At 42.6% G+C, this 25,476-nt stretch overlaps 1 protein-coding gene and 1 long non-coding RNA gene across 2 annotated transcripts in view; one reads left to right on the top strand and one right to left on the bottom strand.

Moving 5' to 3' along the window:
• The window catches only part of DZIP1L (DAZ interacting zinc finger protein 1 like), a 44,222-nt gene extending 35,246 nt beyond the window's left edge, over window positions 1–8,976 (bottom strand). The window contains exons 1-3 of the transcript XR_013233522.1: window positions 8,881–8,976; window positions 8,546–8,756; window positions 786–1,214 (exon numbers count right to left, since the gene is read on the bottom strand). The gene's annotated coding sequence lies outside the window, so the exon portion shown is untranslated. The remainder of the gene's footprint in view (window positions 1–785; window positions 1,215–8,545; window positions 8,757–8,880) is intronic.
• LOC143843299 (uncharacterized) overlaps window positions 8,962–25,476 on the top strand; it is a 206,810-nt gene continuing 190,295 nt past the window's right edge. The window contains exon 1 of the long non-coding RNA XR_013233524.1: window positions 8,962–9,008. This is a non-coding gene — a long non-coding RNA (uncharacterized LOC143843299). The remainder of the gene's footprint in view (window positions 9,009–25,476) is intronic.

Raw genomic sequence — 25,476 nt, 5'->3', positions numbered from 1 at the left:
AAGACTACCCAGCTCACTGCTTGCCCTTTCTTCCCTTACAGGGAATGAGAATATGCGACTCACAAAGAGTGATTATCCTTCCCTTTAGAAGTTTCTGGTCTGCTTGTTTCCTGGTATTCTATACCATGGAACCCTCTGACATTGGCAGCAGCCATCAGCAGAGACTAGACTGCCTGAAGTCTCCACTCCCCACCCCAGGAACCCCTGCTTTCCTCCTTAATGGGACTTGGGGAAGGGGGATAGATGTTGCTGGTGGCCCAAAGTAACTTCTGGCCTAAGACTGAGCTAGGCTGATCATGCTGAGGAGTTGCTACCCAAACCTAGCAGCTGTTCCCTGCCATGGTCTTTCTCAGCTCTTTAACTAGAGATACTTTGGATTAAAGCTAGGACCTCTTGCATTCAAAGCACACACTCCAGTCCTGACCCCTGGCTCTTGCCAGGAGAAGGGCTGTCCTAGTAGAAAAAGGCATCCCCCCCATTGATCAAGGAAATAAAACACCAATTGTTTTTTTTTCCTCCCAGAAAGATTCATATTTGTCCACACTATTTATTTGCTTACTTCAACAGTATCTTGTCTTTATCTCCAATGGCTGAGTGCATAACTGGCCTAAAGTCACTTAGTAAGCTTCCATGGCAGAATGGAGGTTTGAACTGGAGTTTCCCAGATCCTAGTCCAACACTGTATGCACTATACCACTCTGTTTTTCAGTGATGTCACCGTGATTGGCTACAAATAAATTTGCTCAACTCCAGCACCCCACCAAAACTTTTATCCAGCATCTTACCTGGAGGTACCATGGCAGTAGAGGTGTGTTCTGGAACAAAATATCCATGTTCAGTGGGAAAATGAAAACATTCTTCAAAGCAGATATGGCTGAAAGTGCTGGACAGGAAGACTTGATATCCTCCAGTGTGTTATTGTCTAACCCTTTCATGAAGAAAACAACAAACCTATCTGAGTAGATTCTGGCAGCAGATTCCACAGAGCATAAGACTAGTGGAGGAGGCTGCAAACGATCGGTTGTCTCTAGAAAGATGATGCTTTTGCCTTGGGTCATGACTTCTTTCTGAGTTAGGACCTTCTTGGAAATAGGTTTGCAATCAAAGAAGCAATCAGGTTCAACAGACAGCTCATAAAATATCCCAAATGCAAACACAAGGAAGATACACAGGTATAGCTGGATATCCTTCAGCATAATGGCTGTTCCTTGGGTCTTAATAAAAACATAATAATAAAAACATTAAAAATACTAATATTGTTCCTTACATGCACACACACACACAAACACACACCATTTGTTGTTTTGTGATCTATAAGCTTCAAATTAGTTGGACTGTCAATCTTCTAAACACAGGGCTGTGCTTTTTCAGTTAAGATGTGGGATAAGAAACCTTTTTTTGAAATGTTTGCATTAATTCAGCTGTTCAGGAAAAACCAGGTGTGTTGATAGGGAGAAGGAAGAAATCAGCTAGTACTAGCTGAATCTTTGGGAAATGTCAATTTATTACACAGAGGGCACAGAAGTCATGATCCCTCCACTAGATATTTGCAAGCCATGGCAACAGGTATGAAATTCATCAAAATCTTGGCAATGCAAATTCTAGAGAGAAATCAGCAGAAATTCCAGGATGCAGCAACACTGACCAGGTTCCTTATCCTAATTAATTTAAAAAAACCCACACCTAATGGATATCTTTCCCAAAATTTCTGTGTGGTGATTTAATGCCTCCTTCCCATCTACAGTGAGTGTAGTTGCTACTGATTTGTTTTTTGCATCTGAAAGTGAATTAAAATCCATTGTGAATTGTGTGGCTTTCCCTTCTGCTGCAGACAGGATTCAGACAAGATGTCTTTCTAGACATGATTCCTTCTCATTGATTATGTATGTCTCTTCTATAACAAGGAAGAAGCAAATCTTTGAGGAAGATTAACTCAGTCTGGTGCAGAGATGGTTAGTAGTTCCATGAGGTCCTTCAATAATTTTGCAGATATAAATGTAAAAACAAACATTTCCCTTTTGGGCCATACTTTGTTTAAGGGCAGAATGGACAACTCCTCCCTCCAGGCTGTGACATAATGTGGTGATGTCTGCCCATTTGCAAAGCCCTTGAGGCTATCCTGGGAATGCCTTGAAGGAGGCTTTAATCATTGACTGTCAGAAGAAGCAAGTCTTCTCTGCAGTTGCCTACCCTGCTCCAAGACAGCTGACTTATCAAGAAAATATATCAGTTGGAATCCTACCACCAGTTAGCATTCTGGACCTAGCTTCATGTCATTGATTTCTGTATAAACTCTTCCTCAATAGATGGTATCTTCAAAACAAATCCAATGGCATTCTCTTCAATCTGGCTGGTGCAGATTTAAAAAGCTGTAGCCTCTCCTTGTAGCTCTATGGGGTATTGAAAGGACATATAATGATTGCATGATCCAACAATATTATTATTTTGCCTTGGGACAAATGTTATTGCCACATGTGGTGGATTGGGCTTGCTCTGACCTGAAGGCCCTGTTCCACCCTATCCTCCATGGTTTCCCCAAAACATAGGCTTTTCTTTTTTTCTCAGGTAACATGCCAGCACCATCTGATCCTGCCTGCCCAGCTTCCTTTCCCAGATCTGAGGCCTTGCCTCTGTTTTCTTCCACAGCTTACTGCCTTGTACATACCTGGAGAAATAGCTGGTTGCCAACTGCTGGCATTCATCTGGCTCTCCTTCTATAATATGGTGGAAGTCTATGTAGTATAGATAACCATTACCATTGCCAAAATTTATAAAGCATTTATCAAAAAGGAAATGACCATGAGCAAATGTTCACAAGCATACTTTAGTATTTCCCCAGATTGAGCAAGGAATTCAAAAGAAATGGATAAAATGCAATACCTCTCTCCGTCTCTCTGTCTCCCTCTCTCTGTTTATAAATGTATACATGCCCTATCAGATGTTAAAATATAGGACAGGTTCCTTAGCTTAGGAAGTTGCAGATCTCTACCAAATTTCTATCACCTTGAAGCTTCCTTCAGCTGCCGAGGCCAATGCATGTCATATAGCAGCCTCCTCCAGACCTCAGTTAAGAGTTCTGTCTGCTCTAATGAACTCAGCACAAAAGAGAATTTCTTTCTTGCTTCCCTGAGTTTTATCACCTCTCTTTTCCTCATCCAGGTCAGGCTGAGTCACAGAAGTTTTTCTTGAAAATTCTTCCTGGAGATTCTTCCTGAAGTCTCTCTAGTCTTCAATTTCACCAAAACTATGTTACCTGCTTACTGGGGGGAGGGGCGGTGGCAGTGGTGGTGGTGGAGGAACTGAGCCCTCATATTGCCTATAACCAGACCAAATCACATTTCTTAAGAAGTAGTTGAGGTGAACCTAGGAAACTATTGACTGACTTCCTCCTGCCTGCCCATTCTCTGCCCAGAGAAGAGAGGGGACTTTAAATCAAAACTTTAAAACTTTAAATTAAATTAAATTTTAAAATTTTAAAAATTAAAACTGCCCAGAGCTGTATGGAAGGGCGGAATAGAAATCTAAATAAATGCTTAGAGTAATGATTTTGCTCATTCCAAACCTCCAAATTAAAAATGCATTTCTTCACACCCCACAAAAGGCTGGTACTAGTTAAACAAAAGCTTTAAATCTGCAAGTCTTCCTGGAAAAGTATCTACTCACTGCGGAGAAGTGATTGAATTTTTTGAGGCTCTTCTGGTGAGATGCTGATTCCAATGCTGCCTGCTAAAATGGTATCCCTTCTTTTAACTGGTTTGCCTTTTAATAACAACTTCCACTTATGACACTTCAGCACTGGAGTCCTTTCTTGCAATGTGCTGTAGCAGCAAGGCTGCAAATCCTAAGTGACATGAATAATTGAACATTCTGCCATGCATCTGATTGTCTGTTGTTATGCCAGGCTTCTGGGAAAGGTAAGCAAAGCAGTCTATTCTAAGGGTGCAGGAAGATCATTTCATGCAGATGAATCACCCTTTACTGAACATTTACAAGCCTGTTATAGTCACAACAAATTAACAGTGGTCTAAAAAGTCTATTTTTTAATTACTTTAACTCATTTTGGTTGGGCTCAATGAAAGTGTAATTCCATGGCAAATAGGGATGCCAGCATCTAACAGGGACCTGGAGATCCCCCAGAATTAAAGCTCATCTCCAGACTACAGAGATCAGGTCCCTGGAGAAATAGCTGTTGTTCACCCACTGATTTCATATTATTATTATTATTATTATTATTATTATTATTATTATTATTATTATTATTATTATTATTATTATTATTATTATTATTTCCCGCCTCCCCCCGGAGGCTCGAGGTGGGTCACATAAAAACCAATCCCCTAAAATAATAAAAGCACAATAAAACATAATACAATTAATACAAAAGTTAAGACAAGAATGGCGGCAAAATTCAATATAGCTAACCCAATTCCACACCCACTAAGAAGGGAAAGGGAGGTATGGAAATGTGGTGGCCCCATATCCCAGAATTGGTGGAAGGTCCAGAGAAATAGTTTGGAATGAGTTTGCAGTTGAAAATAATATCACCTGCAGTTTTGTGGACGATGCCAGAGGTGTTTTCTGGGAATATCACATAGCACCAATGGATTTATTGCCTGTTGACAGCATGCCTACTTGTTTCCAGTAAGCCTTGTTTGTTTATTGTTTATAATTGCTCACGAAGTCACTAATATTGTTATTATTGTTAGGTGCGAAGTCATGTCCGACCCATCGCAACCCCATGGACAATGATCCTCCAGGCCTTCCTGTCCTCTACCATTCCCCAGACTCCATTTAAATTTGCACCAACTGCTTCAGTGACTCCATCCAGCCACCTCATTCTCTGTCGTCCCCTTCTTCTTTTGCCCTTGATCGCTCCCAGCATTAGGCTCTTCTCCAGGGAGTCCTTCCTTCTCATGAGGTGACCCAAGTATTTGAGTTTCACTAATTTGAGCATATATTTGACCATATGCATCTTATATCAGGTCAGACCAAGATCTCAGAAGGATCTTTCCCCACCCCTACTCTAATGGGAGGAACTGAACCAGTACAAAAAACATTAATGCACAGCCATTTGGCTTGCCAGATTCCCCCTTGCCACCTGCAAATTCCAGGTTGGAAAATTACTAGAGATTTGGGGGTGGAGTCTGAGGAGGATAGAGGACAGATACCCTAGTGTGACGCAATGCCATAGAGTGCACCCTCCAAAACATCCACATTCCGTCACCTCATAATGATAGAAAGTTCTGTAATTAAGCTCAAATACATATATGTACTTTAGTGCCTAGGAGTTAATAGTCTCAGAATTGCATGAGCTGAATACAAATGCTTATGTTTAAGAACAGAACACTTTCCTTTAAAAAGTACCTTAAGTGAAAAGGATTGCTTTATGATGTTTCTGCAGGCAGTATGAATGTCATATGAACTGGAAAGATTAATTATGAATGCCTGATGAGCAACCTTCACAAATGCAATTGCTATTTCATGAAGGGTGCCAGTTCACTTGGCCATCCTGGACTTATTTATTACTTTTAGAAAGATAATTTTAAGTTACCGATAACCCTCCAACAATCACCATACCACACCCTCAGTGGGTAAGTGGCAAAAAAAGAATTATGTTTCAAGCTCACTCAAGGCTGACAGTGATCAGATTGAAGAATATTATGAACTGCTAGGAGCAAAGCCCGTTGTACCCAGGAATACAAGGGGTGTTAGCACACGTGCCTGCACTGTGTCCAGCCATGCCCTAGATTCTGGTATTAGGTGGTATTTGGCAACAGGAGGTGTTGCCCTCTTGTAGATGCCCAATTAGGCCTTTGCTATTACTTTAGAGCCTCTTGTGGTGCAGAGTGGTAAGGCAGCCGTCTGAAAGCTTTGCCCATGAGGCTGGGAGTTCAATCCCAGCAGCCGGCTCAAGGTTGACTCAGCCTTCCATCCTTCCGAGGTTGGTAAAATGAGTACCCAGCTTGCTGGGGGGTAAACGGTAATGACTGGGGAAGGCACCATTTCACCATTTCATTTGTTTCCCTTATTTATAATTAGAGTTTCTGCGGGTGCAAGCGCACTGCTATTAAAGAATGTCTGTGAAGCACTAGGCAGCAATTAACAGCCTAATCTATATGCCAGTTACTGCCAGGATGCCTAGATTTAAATTCACATGTAGCCCAGGCCTGTGTCCATTTAATCAGACACAAGTCCCACTAAGTTGAATGGGATTTATTCCCAAGTACATGTGTACAAGTATAAGAGCCTCTTGTGGTGCAGAGTGGTAAGACAGCAGACATGCAGGCTGAAAGCTCTGCCCATGAGGCTGGGAGTTCAATCCCAGCAGCTGGCTCAAGGTTGACTCAGCCTTCCATCCTTCCAAGGTCAGTAAAATGAGTACCCAGCTTGCTGGGGAGTAAACGGTAATGACTGGGGAAGGCACTGGCAAACCACCCCGTATTGAGTCTGCCATGAAAACGCTAGAGGGCGTCACCCCAAGGGTCAGACATGACTCGGTGCTTGCACAGGGGATACCTTTACCTTTTACCTTTACCTATTACTTAAAAGCCTCTGTGGCATTGCTTTCTTGCAAGGTGGAGGTTGTGCTGGAAGAGAAATGGCAAAGGAGATGGAGCTGCTGAATAGGCTGCCTTAAAGCACATTCAGGCACCCCTCTCAGTCCTGTACCATCCCTTGCCATTCCCTCTGTACCGATCACACACCTTTTAGTGGTAAATGAGATGATGCCCAGACTGAGGAGCCAGGTTCTTCCAGGGCAGGAGAATCCAATTCCCCATGGCTAGAGGATTTGGTCCCTAGGTGGCATAAGTTGGACAACATTGGCTGAATTTATCTTCTTTCAGTTCCTTGCTGTTCTCACAACTCTAATTGCTAACAGAGAACTTTCTTTAGATCTCAAATCTGCATGTTGCTTGCATTGAGATAAGAAAAGGAAACAAAGGTCGAATTTCTAAAATGATTTTTCCAGGATTTGAACATGACAGGGCAGATAGTTGTCTAGTGGGGAAAAAACTGAACCCTAGGGTGATAAAACCTGTGTGTGTGGGTGGGGGGAGGAGGAGGAAGCCCCTATGCCAACGTGATTGTAACTGGGTTGGCTAGTGGAATTCAGTGGAATTCGAAGTACTACCACGAGGAGGAGGTACCATTCACAGTTAATTTCTTCTTAACCAGCAATTTTCTACCTTTAAACCAAGCTCTTTTTCTTTAAATAAAAGCTGTCGCATCCCAAATTTTAAAAAGATCATTTGAAAAATCAGTAGATCTAGTATACTAGCACCCTAGGCAAAGATGATACATCTATAGGCTATAACCTCATGGTAGTTGAGGAGGAGTGTTAAATCCCAGGCCATATTGAAATTCCTTTGCAGTACTAAAATGGGTTATTCACTGAAGTGATATATGTCAGTCATTTATGTCCAATAATAAACAAGGGATAATCAGCCAGCATCTCCAATATCATCTCAGCTTTTATGCATTTCTGCTGTTAGTGTGAGAATCCAGGGCAGCAACAAAGGAGTTTAAGAGTACAGAATTTACAGTTTAGCACATAAATACTTGTTATGTAAAGGTTCCAACAACAACTGTCTTGATGAAATGAAAATAAAATATGAAAACTTATATTACTCAGAAGCTTCAGCTTTCAAACATTTTAATAATATTGAAACAGAGTCTCTGTTTTAAGAGTTATGTTTTTGCCCAAACTGTACATTTATATCTTGAAATCATAGTGATAAATCCAACCCCAAATCTGAAGAGTTTCTTCTTTGAAATATAGATTATATATATTATACTCTCCATATATATGTGTGTGTTACAGTGTTCTGCTTACTCCTTTGTTCTGGCTAAATGTTTCCACTGATTTTGTTAAGTTACATTCATGCAGTACTAGTATGGTATAATGCACAAGGACCCAGGGGATACAGGGTCTTCATTCTGAGAATAAAATTGTTTTGCTCTTAAAAGTGTCCCTGGACTCAAACTTTGTTCTGCTGATTCAGACCAACATGGCTACCATTCTGATATGAAACTCAGTAAGACAGCCTTGGGCAAGTTACTCTGCCACTCTCATCTAACCTATTTCACAGAACTGATGTGACAATAAAATGGGACACCTTTGCATGAAACTCTAAGTTTCTCGGGGGAAGGATGGGACATAAATTTAATAAGTAACTTAACAGGCATCTAGAGTGTAATCCTAAGTAATCTTGAGCAAATTCAACCCAGGTCTACTCAGTGGAAGTTACTCCTAGGTGTTTATAGGTCTGTCCCTAGTCTGCCATCCCCCACGTCCCTCATACTATTTAAGACACGGACTACTCTGCTTTTATGCTGTTATCTAAAAAGCAGGTTTCACATTGTATTTTTTTTTCAGCTGTTGGTAGACTAGGCTCTTTATACATCCTCTTAAAACAATATTAATTATATAAGTGTGGTTCCTTGTAACATATAGATGAAAAGAACAGCTCTTCCGTCTAGATTTCTAATTCATCATTTCTTCAAAAAGCTTTTCATATGATGCTTTGGAAAAAAGAGAACTTACCTTTTGTGATCAGGAATAGCAAGCAGCCTGATGAGGAACACTGGTGGTGTCACACGCTGGAAAACGGATGGAAATTTGTATCACGAGATATAATTGAAAATAAGCATAGAACACATCTCAGGAGCACGTTCCTGTCTGGCACATGTACCGTTGGGTACAATTTTTTAGGACTGCTGTTTTTCTTAGAGCTGATGTTTGCACTTTGCTTGTGCTGAGATAAGAAGAGGAAACAAAGGGTGAGATTTTAAACAAGAGAATCTTAGAAATGGAGATGAAAGGAACCAACCAAATTTGTACTGTACAATTAAAGATGTTAGTCACTGGGTAGTACTTACTGTTAAGTTCCAGTGAGAAAAAAATGAACCAGCAAAGTACACACACACATGCAGAAATGCTCGACAGTTCCTGACTGACAAGATCATAGCAACGTAGCACAAGGTTCATTTTCTTCAGAGCCATCGAGGTGGGTCTATAGAGACGGTATACAAATATCTTATCAATACTTGTAATCTGTTTGCCTTGGAAGAATGTATGATCTTCATTAGCCTGCCTTGGAGGAATGATGCATTTATATTATCTTGTGTTCAAGAAAAATATGCAGAACTTACTTGAATGCTGCTCATGGACAAGATAAAAGAGATATGTTTCCTTTGCAGAAAGGGACTATTCAGTTCCAGTGAAACAATCTGTATCCATTGCATGACTCTCGGAATGATTGCCCTTGGTTGCACCTATATGAGGTATACTCTTTTTCTCATCCAGCGTTGACAGGTTCTGTAAATGACTAGATTTAAAGCCCATTTTATTCCATCAATAAAATGGGCGCTAGACGTTCCCCCCCCCCCCCGGTGAGAGGGAAAGTCTGCAGAGTGGGCGGGGACGGCTTGGAGTGGCTGTGAGAGGCAAGCCAGGGCATGGATGGGGCCGCAGAAGAATGTTGGGCTCCCGATGCCAGTAGGCTTCAGCGGGGCTGGGGTTGAGGCAGGGTCTTACCTCGCAGCTCCGGAGGGCGCGGTGGGAGCGGGGCTGGCGTCGGTTGGCCATCTTCATGGGCCGGCGTGGTGGCGGGAAGATCGGCAGCCGCAGCAGAGGGCGGTCATGTCCAGTGGCGCGTTTGCAAGGGCACCGGGGCAGGTTCTGAGTTGGGGGCGGAGGCACTTGACGGTGGCGTTTCTGTTGGCAGGCGCATCGTCAGGGCAGGCAGCGATCCTGCTGTCCTGGCGTTGGCCATGGCGGCGACATGCTGGGAAGTGGCGAGTGGGAACTCGGGCGCTGGAGCGGCGGGGCGGGCTGGGAAGGGGGCGGCCGGTGGCGGAGCAGCGTGGTCGTGGTGAGGGTGGGAAGGTCGCAGAAGGGCCTTGTTGCTGCTGCAGCAGCAGGGCTGGAGAGAGTGTGGACGGGTAGAGAAGGGCGCCGAGTGACGGAGTGTGGGTGCCAAGTCTGGGACGGGCCAAGTGGCCGAGTGGCACTTGGAGAGGGCCAATCAGGAGCTGCGAAGCGGCTCCTGATTGGCCCTCTCCGAGTTTTTATCCCGGACGGGTCCTGCCCTAACTCTTCCCCCAGAGCCCTTACTCTTTTATTTATTCCGCGGTGCGCCGTGTCGCAGGGGCGGGTTTAAAGATGATGCAGATGTTTGTATAGACAGCATTGTCTTATTGTAGCTTGTACATTTGTCCAGGACGTGTGTTTTGTTGTGATTAGTAGTTGGGGGGATGCTTTTTCTGCAGATCCATGGAATAGAATATAGGAATTTCTAACTGGGCTCTTAAAACCGAGCAATTTAATAATTAAAGGGGGTTAAAGGTATACTGTACCAGGCCTCTGTTCCTGATACACAGAACCTGAGAGTTGATTGCTGTATACAGTCACCAATGTAAGAGCCTCCATACAAAACTGACTTGCTGAGTTGCCCCTAACTTTGTATATCTGAACAAACCACTGTTCAGATTGTTGACAGCAGGTTTTCAGAATGTGTAGGAACATTGCTGTTATTAATCACAACAAAACACACTTCCTGGACAAACACACAAGCTACAATAAGATAATGTTTTCTATATAAACATCTGCATCACCATTTATGGGAGCTGTCAATGCTTGATGAGAAAAAGAGCATACCACATATACAAAAATGCTTGATCAATTAATTATTCTGAGTAGCTACATTTTTCTCCATCCTTTTCCTCTGGGACAGAGTTAGCAAATTATTCACCACTGGGGGAGAGTTCAGAAGAGGTATTATTGTTATTGTTTCCTGGGTTCTGTGGAGTTTAATAGGTTTGTTTTGCTGTTCTCTCTTTCCTTTTTAGGCTTCTGAGGAGGTTCTTTTTATTATAGTAGTTCATTTTTTTGTGGTCTGTTGGCTTTTTGGGTTGCCCTCAGTTAGTGGGTTACCTAATTTCTATCTTTTGTAGATCAGTGATTTTGGGTCGCAGTTCTCATTGCTTAAGTTTGGATAGGCAGGCGTCCTTTCTTTTTTTTTCCAGGTTACACTTCAAAGAGAGATCATGCAGTCTGCCCCCCTCCCACAATGAACCAACTGCACTGCAACATGAGCTTGCCTCAACTTAAATCACTCCTATATCTCTTCAACGTGATTGGTGGGTGGGTGGGTGAGCACCTCACTACTCACTAGACAGACATTTTGAGAGGATATTTTTATTTGTAGTTGATAAGTTTAGTAAAGAAAACACTGCTGAAGAAAACTGGAAGTCATTTTTGAACTTCACCTCACTATGCAGGAAGAATGTCTGGGGGGCACCTTATTCAAATGCTGTAAAACCAGCTGTCCAATTCACTTGAATCTGATGGAGGCATTAGAAAAAGAGTGGAATAGGATTCCTGATTCTTTAATACCATTTGATGAAGAAAACATTTGCTCAAGAGAAGCTGCCATTTTCCCCTCATGGAAACAATAGTCAGGCCTCCAATCTCATCTTATTGAAAATAGAAATGGAACCCATTGAGTCTTCACAGTACATTTCTGATAATTTGTAAAACTAATATATATTCTGTTTCTTAAATTATGGAATTAAAACTATTTTCCTGCACTATTCCTAGAGAGAATAAGCAGTTTTGCTTCCTTCCACTCATGACAGTCACTGTCCTTGACAAACTGCATTGATTCCTGGTCTGATTCTGATTGTCCATATGCAATTTCTAGAGAAAATGGCCCTGAGTAATTCAAACCAAATAGCTGAGAAGCAAAGAACTCCCAGCCACTCAGCTGTTTCTCTTCTTCTTGGGAGATCTTCCCTCACTTCTTTTCTGCTGGAGGCAACTCCCTACGACCGTTTATGCACTGGGAACTTCACTGCCCCAGCTCCCGTGCAGCAGCACAAATTGGGGGTGGATGAGGTGCACCGGGCCAAATGCTCCCCCATGTGGGTGCAGGGAGAAATGGGGCAACCTGCCATGACTAATACTCCAGCCTTCAGCCCGACATGAAACCTCCAGTACATAAACGGTCTATGTGTAGGCTGGTGACTACTCACTCTCACCAGTAGAAAGCTGGGAGAGAAGTTCCTTCCCAGGAGATCTACTTCTGTTTCTGCTGCCAGGGGCTCATCAAAGCCAACAGAAAGGTAGAAGCAAGTCCCTTCTTTGAAGATCTCCCCACTTTCTGTTGGCCATTATTGCATGGGTTCTCTTCTTCAGTCATTTTTACATTTAATGGGACTGCAACAGACATCAGAAAACTGTGACTCCCTACTGTGCAACATTTTGTGCTGTTTTGTAGTACTTCTAAATTTTTAAGTGATGGCACAAGACAGTCTGAAACAGCTGAACAAGTGATTTTGAGGATTTCTGCCAACTCTACTGAAATTTTTTTTTCACAGTCAGAGTAGTTCAGCAGTGGAATAGGCTGCTTAAGGAGGTGGTGAGCTCCCCCTCACTGGCAGTCTTCAAGCAAAGGTTGGATACACACTTTTCTTGGATGCTTTAGGATGCATAGGGATGATCCTGCATTGAGCAGGGGGTTGGACTAGATGGCCTGTATGGCCCCTTCCAACTCTATGATTCTATGATTCTAGTACTGTGGTCCCTTTCAACTGGGTTTGCTGGGCCATGGGCTGTACAAACTGGTTTTGTTTGTAAATGAGCCTCCCAGTGTAATTACTGTGATATCAGGATCACATGCTTCTGATAGTGGACCTCACCAGCCATGGCATTCTACACTAACTGTAGCCTCTAAACAATCTTCAAGGGTGGCCCCAAGTAGAGTGCATTGTAATAGTTCAGTCTAATTCCTCTGTTTGAAACAACAACAGACTTCATTTGTAAAATCCATTATGAAATCACCTATAATCTTTTCCATCATTTTGAAGATGCCCTGTAAGTCTACTAATTTGCATGTATTTCACTGTTTCCTCAGTGCTGTTTGCCTGGTGTAAATTTGCCTCACTCACCAACGATACTATTACCCCTGCTGGAGGCTAATTTTAGTTACATATTCAGGGTCTGTGTTAGATTCAAATGGGTAGCTGTGTTGGTCCGAAGTAGCACAATAAAATCAGAGTCCAGTATTACCTTTAAGACCAACAAAAATTTATTCAGGGTGTGAGCTTTCGAGTGCAAGCACTCTAGTGCCTGTATTGTTTACCAGAGGAGCCAATAAGCAATTGTGTGTGAGAGGGGAACAGATACTGTGAAATCCTGAGGAGAGTTACCACTCCAAGGCCCCACCAACTTCATTGTTTAGAGTTGCACAATTAAAGTGGGAAATGGTGCCTTCTTCTTGTGCTCGGTCAAATTAGTAGCTTTCATTAGCTACTTTTAAATAAATTAAGGATGTTGAGCAATCCAATGATGGAATGTTCACAATAATTTCTGTTTTAGTTCCTAAGATGTTTTTGGGGCACCAGCCAGAAATTTACTGTTTGATAAGATTTCTGCCATTCACAGTTATTGCTTTCATATTATAACAAAGCTATGGCCACGATAACTTATCTTTATAGCAAATTCAAATAATCAAGCTACCACGTGTTCTGAATCCATTATATGATAAAAATAGCAATGGGAACTGTTGCTCATTCTTTAGATAATCTATCCTAATAGACAGGATTTCCTCTGGTCTAGTCATGGCACTTCTTCCATCTCCATACCTGAAAAGGTACATTTTAAAGGATATTTAGGAAAAGCATCCACAATAGTGAAATGGTTCTTTCTGACATTATGACATTATGTACAGTGGCTGCTATGCCAGGCGGCCGCTGTGCCATTGCGGCAGGGCGAGATGCCCCACCGTTTCCCATGTATGCCTGGGGGCAGGGCTCCCCCGGCGTATGCAGATGCACTTTACACTGGGGCTGGGAACTCTGGGATGCTGCCCGGCAGTGACAGTGGCCGGGGGGAGTGCGGAGTGGGGAGGGGCCGGGCCTCCACTGCACGCTGGCAGAGAGTGGCATGCTTATCTCCCACCACGATGGGGGCAGGGGGATGTCCTGGCCGGCTCCACGGCTCCGCGGTGCTCGCAGGGGCATGTGGTGTCCCTGCAGGGACAGTGCAGGTAGGGGCAGGGCTGGGCCGAAAGGCCTGGCAATGTCAGTTGCAGGCAGTGCTAACCCACCCCAGTCCCTGCCAGCACCCATGGTATCCTAGGGACTGCGGAAGATCTCTTGTTCCCATAACGCGGGCTTTCCCTGGGCCTGGGCTGGGCCATGCCCGCGCTGGCATCATCATTGTGCATAATCGGGGATTTTCCCTGATGCCCTGACACCACCAGCATCGGCATTCCAGCCCATGCATAATGGGTCTTTCAATGGAGGCTCGGATCACAAAGCTGCTTACCAGGCATTCTTCTGTATATGCCAGGTGAAGCTACAAGATCTTGCCATAGTGATCCATGTGACAGACACCTTCAGCTTGGATTACTGTAACTCAGTCTACACAGGGCTACCATTGACCATGACTCAGATATGAATTGTAGCTGCCTGGGTCCTGACAAGGACCCTATGGAGGGCACATATTTGTCCAGTCCTCCAACAGCTGCACTGGCTTCCTGAAGAGTTACAGGCAGGTTTAAGGTGTTGGTACTGAGAGCCCAATCACAGTCTGGGACCCCCAAGAGAGCACTTCAGTCATCTAGAGCAGGGGTAGTCAACCTGTGGCCCTCCAGATGTCCATGGACTACAATTCCCATGAGCCCCTGCCAGCATTTACTGGCAGGGGCTCATGGGAATTGTAGTCCATGGACATCTGGAGGACCACAGGTTGACTACCCCTGCTTTAGAGCAAACCTACTAGTAGTCCCTGACCAAAAAAACATCTGCCTGACTTTTTGGCCTTGTCTCCAACCTGGTGGAATGAACTGCCACCTGAGATTAGGGCCCTGATGGAGCAATTACAGCTCTGCAGGGCCTGCAAGATGGTTGAGTCCAGGGTAACCTACTGAAAGGGCCACCCCCTGATCTTCACAGTTCTTCCCTACTTCTTTTTTCCTTTTAGTTGAGGTACCTGTCATATCCAACAGGTATTATTATTATTATTATTATTATTATTATTATTATTATTATTATTATTATTATTATTATTATTATTATTATTATTATTATTATTATTATCCTTTAATTTATATCCCATCTAGCCCAATCTCATCAGATTTTGGGCGTTAAACTGGGTCAACCCTGGTTTTATTTCAATGGAAGATCACCAAAGAAATCCAGGGTTGCTATGCAGAGGCAGGCAATGGCAAACTGTTTCTGAACATGTTTTGGCCTAAAAAACCCTATGGTGTTACTATAAGTTGGCTGCAACTGGACAGCACTTCCCCCCCCCCCACCACTACCTGCTGATTATAGATAAAGCCTGATATAATCTGAAGCAACATGGAAATGGAAGCTAACTGGCTTCTCAGTCTATTAACAATTAAAAGACACAATTTAGTACTAGCTGATTGTCCATGATCATTCATATCCTTAGATTTGGCCACTGCTTCAGAACTCTGTTTCTTTGTTGAAACCAATCATCGTAGAATGCTTGTTTTATTTGCTTTTGGCTCTAGGCAGATCCTGTTTTGAGAAATTCATGAAGGATATAGGACTGTTAATGCATCTGCAACAGAATAAAGCAAACACATGCTGTGATATTGTATCTAGAAATTGTACTCTTAACTGATAAAGAATAATGGCACAGGGAGAAAGCATACAAGATTTGATTTTGTTAATATTGTGTTTTTACTTGTGCTATATTAACAGGTGCGCCATTGGTATACACTGTGTCATTATTCCCTTAGCAAACTGTTGTTCGTGCCCAGGTCTCTGTGGTGAGCTTTTAAAGAAAAAAGAAAGCATGATTTTTCCCTAAGTTTGAATAAGACAAATCAATTGACAGGACTTATGTTACCTAATACACAAGGATTAATGAACAAAAGAAGGAGTAGGGCCACATTGGCAATATGCATGCTCTAAGAGTTCTAAAGCAAACAATGGGATCAGTTTGTTTAAAGTCTACAAAAGAGGATTGCTTTCTTGACACTCTCATATCATGACTCACTCAGCACAGGTGGGAAGGCACATCACCCTCCTATGACTCATTGCATTATAGGGAAGATCCATTTTCCACCTGCTGGCTCAATCAAGATATAATCAGGGTTCAAAAGAACTGATGTTGGTCAAAAAAGGACCACTCAGGTACCCCTTCCATGAGGTCACAATGACAATGGCAATCATTTAGGTAAATTTCCAAGGGCAAATGCAAAGCAGAGTTTGCTATTCAGAAATGAAAGGATGTTCTTTCCGTGCAGTGGAACTTTTAACTATACTATACTAGGACTTATGAGTAGGATACAAAATACTTTTAGCTGTAGTACTGGAATAGAACTCTGATGGTCAGAGACTGTAACTGATTTTTAGAGCAATTTTGGTAGCCACTGTTGTAAGGAGAAGGGTGGACTATGATCTTTTACATTGAATCACTTGTATGGCAATTCGTATGTTCTTAGCTGGCTGATTTTTAATCTAATAACCAAATGCAATTTCAGGAAATTCCTGTATTAAAATTAGTCACTAACAAAGATACAGAGCCAGTATGGTGTAGTGGTTAGGAGTGTGGACTTCTAATCTGGCATGCTGGGTTTGATTCTGCACTCCCCCACATGCAGCCAGCTGGGTGACCTTGGGCTTGCCACAGCACTGATAAAGCTGTTCTGACCGAGCAGTGATATTAGGGCTCTCTCAGCCTTACCCACCTCACAGGGTGTCTGTTGTGGGGAGAGGAAAGGGAAGGCTGGCACTGTAAGACGCTTTGAGCCTCCTTTGAGTAATGAAAAGAGGCATATAAGAACGAACTCTTCTTCTTCTTCTTCTTCTTCTTCTTCTTCTTCTTCTTCTTCTTCTTCTTCTACAGGATAAATAATGAATTGCCTTGTGTATCTGATCGGTTTGCAGACTATATTTATTTATTTAATAACTGGCAATAAAATGTTACACAAAAATATACAACTGGCTCCAGGTTGCCCGTGCTCCCTTTCAATGTGTATGAGGGTCCCCTTAAATGCTCCCAGTCTTGCCAGGGAGTGTATATAGGCAACCAGATCCCCTCCCCCATTACAGCTGATTATAACAGCCCTGCATGGCTGTCACAATCCGCTATAATGCAGGGGTGGATGGTCACTTTAAATGCTCCTGGCATTGGTGGGGAGCATTTAGAGGCAGCCAAATCCTTCGATGTTACAGCTGTTTATGATAGCCCTATAGCAGTACTGTCCCTTTAAATACTCTTTAGCTTCACAAGCTTTGCCTGTGAAGCTATGTTCCAAAGCCACCAGGCTGGAGGCTTTGTAATGTGTAACACATCATCAGACGTACACACACTCTATTATATAATAAGAAGATATGTAGGCATGTGTAGGAATTAATATTATTGACTGAAAACTGATGTTATCACTTCTAACAGTGTGCTAACCAAACAGGAAAATATATGACTGAACCACTTATTTGTCAAATGTCTCTGTTCCTAGGTGCTCCCCTATACTCATGAATCTGAAGTATGAATTTCTTAAGGGATCCATTAATGCAGGTGTACATAATTTGTGACCCACCAGACGCACTCTACCAGTAACATATTGTGGCATTTCAGGGAACTGGGGGAGGGGGGATAACTGAATTAAATCACTTTCATTCCTTTCTCTGGTGCTTGGCAGTCTAATTTAGAAAATTCAAGCAAGAGTACATAGAAGTAGGGGGAGAGATTTAGGGAAGATGAAACTGGTAGGAAAGTGTTTCCAAACATCATGGTCAAACAGAGCTTGCAGTCAAAAGGTATTCCTGATACATCTTGCTATCCACAGTGTTTCTGGATCAAATTGCTGGGGGAGGGCTTCAGTCTTATTTTTATGCTCTATGACATGGAGTATTTTCAGTTCTTTGTGATGCCTTGCTATATACCTAATTGGCGAATTTCCAGCATCCCATTTTCTGTAGTATTGGTGGTGGCTGGTCAGTTAAAATCCTTCTCTCTGCCTCTGTTTGACTGCTTGATTTCAGTTTGAGTTTTTCTGTCCTACACACAAATACTGAGGTGGTTGTTACTCGTTGGAGTACGTTCACAGGGAGCTTCTCAATCTCTGCGTGTGCTATTTGCAGTGCAACAAACCATTATTCAAACAATTTATATCAACATTCAAATGATGTGTCCCGAGTCCATAATCAGCAAGAGTTAAAGAAATGTACCTGCCTTTGAAGTGGTTTTTCCTTGAGTCCACAAATGCCAGCTTGGACTTGTTGCCTGTTCTTCTGATTTCCAAATACTAAAGTTGTGTTCAGTTGTTCTGATGTTAGCACTCCCTGCTGTATGAGGGAAATGTCTGCTTCAGTACTTCATCTGTAACTTCGCCTGGCTGTCCAGGGGTGCAAAATGCAAACCGTGCTGTCTGCACTGCAACTCTGCCTGCCTTCCCTGAAGCCCATTGTGCTACCCTGACCATCTTCTTGGGGTTGCCAGATATTTCCCTTCACTCATTAGGACATGAGGGAATGAATCTGTCTCCCACTTTTCTAAAATCTGGTAGACTGAACCCCTGGAGAATTCTTGAAAAAGATCATCCAAAATTAGATGGGATTTAAAAAAAAAATTCCATAGAATTGTAGAATTGATTCTATGAAATTCTTTTTAAAAATTCCCATCTCATTTTGGATCTAATTATGATCACATCCTTCTTTCCAGGAGCTCCAAGGAGTGGCAGCCTTGGTTCCTTTGGCTCCCTTTCATCCTCACAACAGCTCTGTGAGGTAGTTTAGGAAGAGAGAGAATGACTGGCTCAAGGTCCCCCAGTAAGCATCCATTGCAGAGAAGGATTTGAATACAGAACACTCCCTCCCCCATCCTAGTCTAAGACTTGGACCACACAAACGTTTCAGTCAGAAATGTGTTTAAAAACAGTGGGGAAAAGTCATGGAGTTTAATGTTAATTTTCTCTTATGTATTTACATCATTTATAGTCTGTTTTTTCCATGGAGACATAAGGTGGGTTATGCAGTATAAGTCAATGCAATCAACAGAATAGAACAGCTAAGAATTAATGTAATATGTTGTAGAATATATGTACTTTTATAGGTTTGAAGGTTTTTGAATTAGTATCAGTAGGCCCAAAATCTGTTTACAAATTCCTGTAAAAACACTGAATAGATTTTTTTAAAAAAAATCATTGCTTAGAGGAACTGCCAATGTTCTCAACTTAGGTTTAGCTAGCACCAACCAGTTCTGAAGTTCTGAAGCTACTGTTATGAGTAGTTGCTTGTTTGCTAGTATACATTCAAGGAAACAGAGCATAGCAATGGGCACTTTGTATCCACATAAATACTTTAGTTTCATGTATATGTGTGGGAGTGGCGGGATATAAATTGAATTATAAATTGATATGTTCTGATGAATACCATCAAATAACCAGTTCAGAAGAAACAAGGGTTTTCAAATCCATGCTGTATATAAGCCCCCTGTGCTTTGTAACATATGAATATCTGAGATATGGATGCAGTGAGGATGCTCCTTTTAAAACTGTGTGCCAATAAATCAACATTATGGTATATTGTACTTAAAATGGCATATATCGTACACATAAATTGAGTATAAAAATGGTACAGGATGCATTCACAATGCAAACAAATCTATGAAACTAAGAATAAAATGTGGAGAACTGAAAACATTGACAAGAATATCAATGAACACATGGAACGAATAACATGTTCTCATTTCTGATCTACTGTTTCATGGCTCCTTTATAAATGCTTCAGTGACAGTACAGACATAAGAGCATGAAAGGTGAACACTGAGGAAATATTAGATCCAGTGGTACTTATTTTGTTTCTTTTAGCATAGACAAATGACTTACAATCATTTCCCCTTTCATTTCTGAATGAAATTTTACTGCAATTATCCTGTAGCCAATAAAAAGAAGAGAGAATTCACATGAACAAGTTGGTTCAATAAGAATGTGACCTGAATGGCTTCAGGCAGACTGGCCATGCATAATGACATCTCCACATGGAGGTGGGAGGAGAGAACCACTTGCTTCAGCAAAAGGCAACCTCCCATTATTAGATTAAAACAAATCAAATTATATCTCATGCTTTCGGGATGATGTAGAATCATAGAGTTGGAAGAGGCCATACAGGCCATCTAGTCCAACCCCCTGCTCATGTGGGAGAGAGCCAGTTTGGTGTAGTGGTTAGGAGTGCGGACTTCTAATCTGGCATGCCGGGTTCGATTCTGCACTCCCCCACATGCAGCCAGCTGGGTGACCTTGGGCTCGCCACAGTACTGATAAAACTGTTCTGACCAGGCAGTGATATCAGGGCTCTCTCAGCCTCACCCACCCCACAGGGTGTCTGTTGTGGGGAGAGGAATGGGAAGGCGACTGTAAGCCACTTTGAGCCTCCTTCGGGTAGGGAAAAGCGGCATATAAGAACCAACTCTTCTTCTTCTTCTTCAACGCAGGAGCAGCTCTAAGCATCCTAAATCATCCAAGAAAAGTGTGTATCCAACCTTTGCTTGAAGACTGCCAGTGAGGGGGAGCTCACCACCTCCTTAGGCAGACTATTCCACTGCTGAACTACTCTGACTGTGAATTTTTTTCCCCTGATATCTAGCCTGTATCGTTGTACTTGTAGTTTAAACCCATTACTGCGTGTCCTCTCCTCTGCAGCCAACAGAAACAGCATCCTGCCCTCCTCCAAGTGACAACCTTTAAAATACTTAAAGAGGGCTATCATGTCGCCTCTCAACCTCCTTTTCTCCAGGCTGAACATTCCCAAGTCCCTCAACCTATCTTCATAGGGCTTGGTCACTTGGCCCCAGATCATCTTCGTCGCTCTCCTCTGTACCCTTTCAATTTTATCTACGTCCTTCTTGAAGTGAGGCCTCCAGAACTGCACACATTACTCCAGGTGTGGTCTGACCAGTGCCATATACAATGGGACTATGACATCTTGTGATTTTGATGTGATGCTCCTGTTGATACAGCCCAAAATGGCATTCGCCTTTTTTACCGCTGCATCACACTGCCTGCTCATGTTTAGTTTAAAATCCACAAGTACCCCAAGGTCTTGTTCACACACAGTGTTACCTAGAAGCGTATCCCCCATCCAGTAGGCATGCTTTTCATTTTTCTGACCCAGATGCAGAACTTTACACTTATCTTTATTAAATTGCATCTTGTTCTCATTTGCCCATTTTTCCATTGTGTTCAGATCTCGTTGAACTCTGTCTCTATCTTCCGGAGTATTTGCCAGTCCTCCCAATTTGGTGTCATCTGAAAACTTGATGAGTAGTCCCTCCACCCCCTCATCTAGATCATTAATAAATATGTTAAAAAGTACCGGGCCGAGCACCAAGCCCTGAGGTACCCCGCTACTCACCTCTCTCCAGTCTGATGAAACACCATTGACAACAACTTTTTGAGTGCGGTTCTCTAACCAATTCCCTATCCACCTAACTATCTGAAAATCCAGATTGCAGTCCTTCAACTTATCCATCAGAACATCATGGGGAACCTTATCAAAAGCTTTACTAAAATCCAAGTAAACAACATCAACCGAATTTCCACGATCCAGCAAACCTGTTACTTGGTCAAAAAAGGAAACCAGGTTGGTCTGACAGGACCTGTTGGAGACAAAACCATGCTGACTTCCTTGGATCACCAAATTGTCCTCCAGATGTTTGCAGATCACTCCCTTTAATATCTGCTCCATTATCTTCCCCACAACAGAGGTCAGACTCACTGGTCTGTAGTTTTCCAGGTGATCCTTCCTCCCTTTTTTGAAGATCGGAATAACGTTTGCTCTCTTCCAGTCCTTCGGGACATCTCCAGTCCTTAAAGAGGTCCCAAAGATGATGGACAAGGGCTGTGCAAGTTCTCTGGAAAGTTCTTTGAGCACTCTTGGGTGCATTTCATCCGGCCCAGGGGATTTGAACTCATCCAGTGCAGCTAAATGCCTCTCAACAACCTCTCTATCCATGTCAACCTGCCACCCAGACACTATCCTTTGGCTACTGCCATCTCTAGATGTGCCTAAACCCTTTGACCTGTTCTCTAGATGTTCCTAAACCTTTTGACCTGTGTATGTTTTTCCATGTCTCATATTTTTAATTTTATTTTTCAAAATTTCAAATGTACTACATTTTTGTGCTGCCCTTCCCTGGAGGCTCCAGGAATCTTCATTGTCCTTTTCCTGTGGGAGATAGAAATTATCATGATTAGCTGAAAAGCTAACAGACTAAACCAATTCTTTTTTCACTAGTGAGAATCCTTCAAGAAGTTACTGACTCAACTCAAAGCTCTAAAGCACCACATGATTCTAGTTGCAGCACATCCTATTAAGTTAGGTAATAGCCTTCTGATATAAAACTTGCTGAATGTTCTAAAGCTACTCTGACTACTGGTGGGGTGGTGGTGAGGTGAGACACCTGCAAGGAGGATGCCTGCAACAGGCTAGAATGAGGCCAGATTTCCATGTCCTTAAATCAAAACAATTGCAGTCAATGTAAGCCCTTCCTTTATTGTTCTCCTATTCATGTTCCATCACATGTTTGAATCCAGAAAACATGTAATATATCCCATCCAGGGTAGTTGACTGCACACCTGATGCTCTGGTTCCTTCATTATTAAAATATATACTGATCTTGATAGCCTGGGATACTCTCTCTCTCTCTCTCTCTCTCTCTCTCTCTCTCTCTCTCCCTTTGTTAATACATTTATTCAGAACTGCCTGGGGTCAGGGCTGGTCACTCGCACATATCACTTGGCCCATCACTGTCTCAATGGCATGCTTTGCCCACATAATGCATCCTGGCTGCCCTGATAGTATATCCTGGAAATGGTCAGCCATTGTTCTTACCTGCCTTACTCACAGTTCCATCAACCCTGGTTCCAAGCTAGCTTTCTTTCTACACCTTCATCTCATCTGGCCCTATGTTTCCTCATCCTCCTCAAGTCCTACCTTGATATCCACTGCTATGGCACAGCCTTTGCATTCTGCCAGGTCATCACAAGTCATATCCAAGCCCTGTATCTCAGCCAAAAGTCTATTCCTTCACTTACCTATCATAGCTTTTTGACATTTCTTTGCAGCTCCCAGATTTGCCATGGCCCTTTTGGCCAGATTGCTGAAACGTTCCCTAAAATGTAATACATATTGCACTATGCCCTATCCTTGCACCCCATTTATTTTCCAGTAGTCCAGCACTAAATCTAGTAAACCCAGGGTTTTTTTCCCCATAGAGCAGCTAGAAGAGGAGATCCTTGTTGACATGGCACATCTCTGACTGCAAACTTTAAGGAATTAAATAGGTGATCCCATTGCTGGGGCTTCTCCTGTACCAACTTTCTCAATATCTGTTTTAAGGTTTGAGTAAATCGTGTCGCCCCAAGGGTCAGACATGACCCGGTACTTGGACAGGGGATACCTTTACCTTTAAATTGTTCCACTACTCCATTGGTTTGGGGGTGGTATGGATAGGGCAACCACTACCAACTTCCACAACTTCTGGAATATCTTCCCAATTATATTGTGCCCTTGGTCCATGATAATTCCCCTGGAAAATCTCACCCTAATGAATACCTGCATCAGTTCCTTAGTCACCTCCAACATGGTACTTTGTTGGGTCATATATTCCAGGAATCTGTAGCATAATCCATGATCCCCAGGATGTGGGTGTTCCCCCTGAGATCAATCCCAATTGACTGGAATGAGACCCCCTTTCTCCTTTGCTTTTCCTTCTCACATTTGGGACAGGAGGCAGAGAGTTATCTCACTTGGGTCCTCATGACTGACTTATAAAAGTGTCTTATCAGCCTCACCCAGGTCTTGTCAGTGGCTAAGTGACCCACTGTTGGAACATCATGAATGAATTGCAGGAGAGCCCATCTATACCTTTCTCATACTAGAACCTTGTTCTCTCTCCTTGTTGTCCAGTATACTAATACTCCTTCTGTTCTAAAGCCTGGTATTTTCTGATTGGGAGGGGGAACTGCTACGACCCACTCACAGGCAGTTCCATTGAGAAACAAACAAACAGGAAGAAGAGTCAGGTTTTTATAACCACTTTCCTATATCCTACCTAAGGTGTCGTAAAGCAGCTTACAATCATCTTCCCTTCCTATCCCTTGTGTGGTAGGTGGGGTTGAGAGAGTTCTGAGATAACTGTGACTAATCTAAAATCACCCAGCAGGCTTCATGTGGAGAAGTGGGGAATCAAATCTGGTTCTTCAGAGTCTGCAGCTCTTAATCACTACACCATGCTGGCTCTCAAACAAACAAAATACAGTTGCACGGGATGAAATTCTGCTTTTTACGTAATGATTGAAGGTACAGGAACCTCAGGGTCTGGGCACAAAATTAATTTCAAACATAAGGCACCTGTTTTTGGGTGTTTTAACCACTGGGTGGCAATACTGCTCCAAAAAAATAAATCTGGGTTATAAAAAAATCTTAATTTTGTATGGAAATGGATTCAGTGTTGCTTTCCATTCTAAGAAAGGAAAATATTCCAGGAAACTAAATTTCCCTCAGATTCATACTCATGGTAACATCAAGAATGCTTGACCCATTGATGGTCCTGGAAATTAACATTCAATGTTAATGAGGTGGTGCAAATGTGAGTATGGTTTTACTAGCTATAGCTGTATACAGAATATCCTGTATGAGATCTGTAAGAACCTCTAAATGCAGACGAAGGACAGACAATGCGATTCCACTCACCACAAGGTCAGAAGGAGCAAATCTGACATAGCTGGAGCCTTGGGCTTGAATCCATTCCAGGGTTGCCAGGACCCCATTGGGGGCCATTTCCTGCTGCTCAGAGAAAAAAAAATGGCTGTTGGACTGATAGTGTGACATCACTTCCACAGAAACCTGTTTCTGGGGATTTCAAGAGAGGCAGGATGTTACTTTGATTTCCTCCAGAAGTGACATCACGCCATTGCCAAAGGCTGCCTCCTTATGTCCTTGCCTCCCATGTCTGCTTGACCGGGCAAGCTAGTCTGTTGGTCTAATTCAGAAAATCTAATCTTAACTTGTTAAAAGGAGCCATGTCCATCAGTCAGTTTAGATCCTAAGCCTGTTTTGTGGAACAACTATCTTCATTGCTCTCTCTCTATTACAATGTTTAGCAGTATTCAAACACTCAGTGATTTGGCTCATGTCCTATTTGCCAGTGGGCAGTATTTTGATGGACTTTAAATGCTCTTGTTGCCTGGCCTTGGCCGTTTGATAAGATGCTTTGTCACTATATCCCTTCCTAAAAGTGTTGTACGATGCTTTTGGCTTTTCGTGTAGCATTTTCTTCACTGTGAAACCAGAAGGTTTTTTCATTTTTTTTTTTACTATTGTGACATGAGGTTCTAATGATATATTGCTGTGATCTCCAAAGTCCCAGCTTACTTGGGCTTTTTCTTTGTAGAGTTATAGTAGAAAATGACATCCTACACACCTAATTTT

Source organism: Paroedura picta, chromosome 8 (genome assembly GCF_049243985.1).
Source record: "Paroedura picta isolate Pp20150507F chromosome 8, Ppicta_v3.0, whole genome shotgun sequence".
NCBI classification, from domain to species: domain Eukaryota; kingdom Metazoa; phylum Chordata; class Lepidosauria; order Squamata; family Gekkonidae; genus Paroedura; species Paroedura picta.
This window is presented reverse-complemented; position numbering and strand designations above follow the sequence as displayed.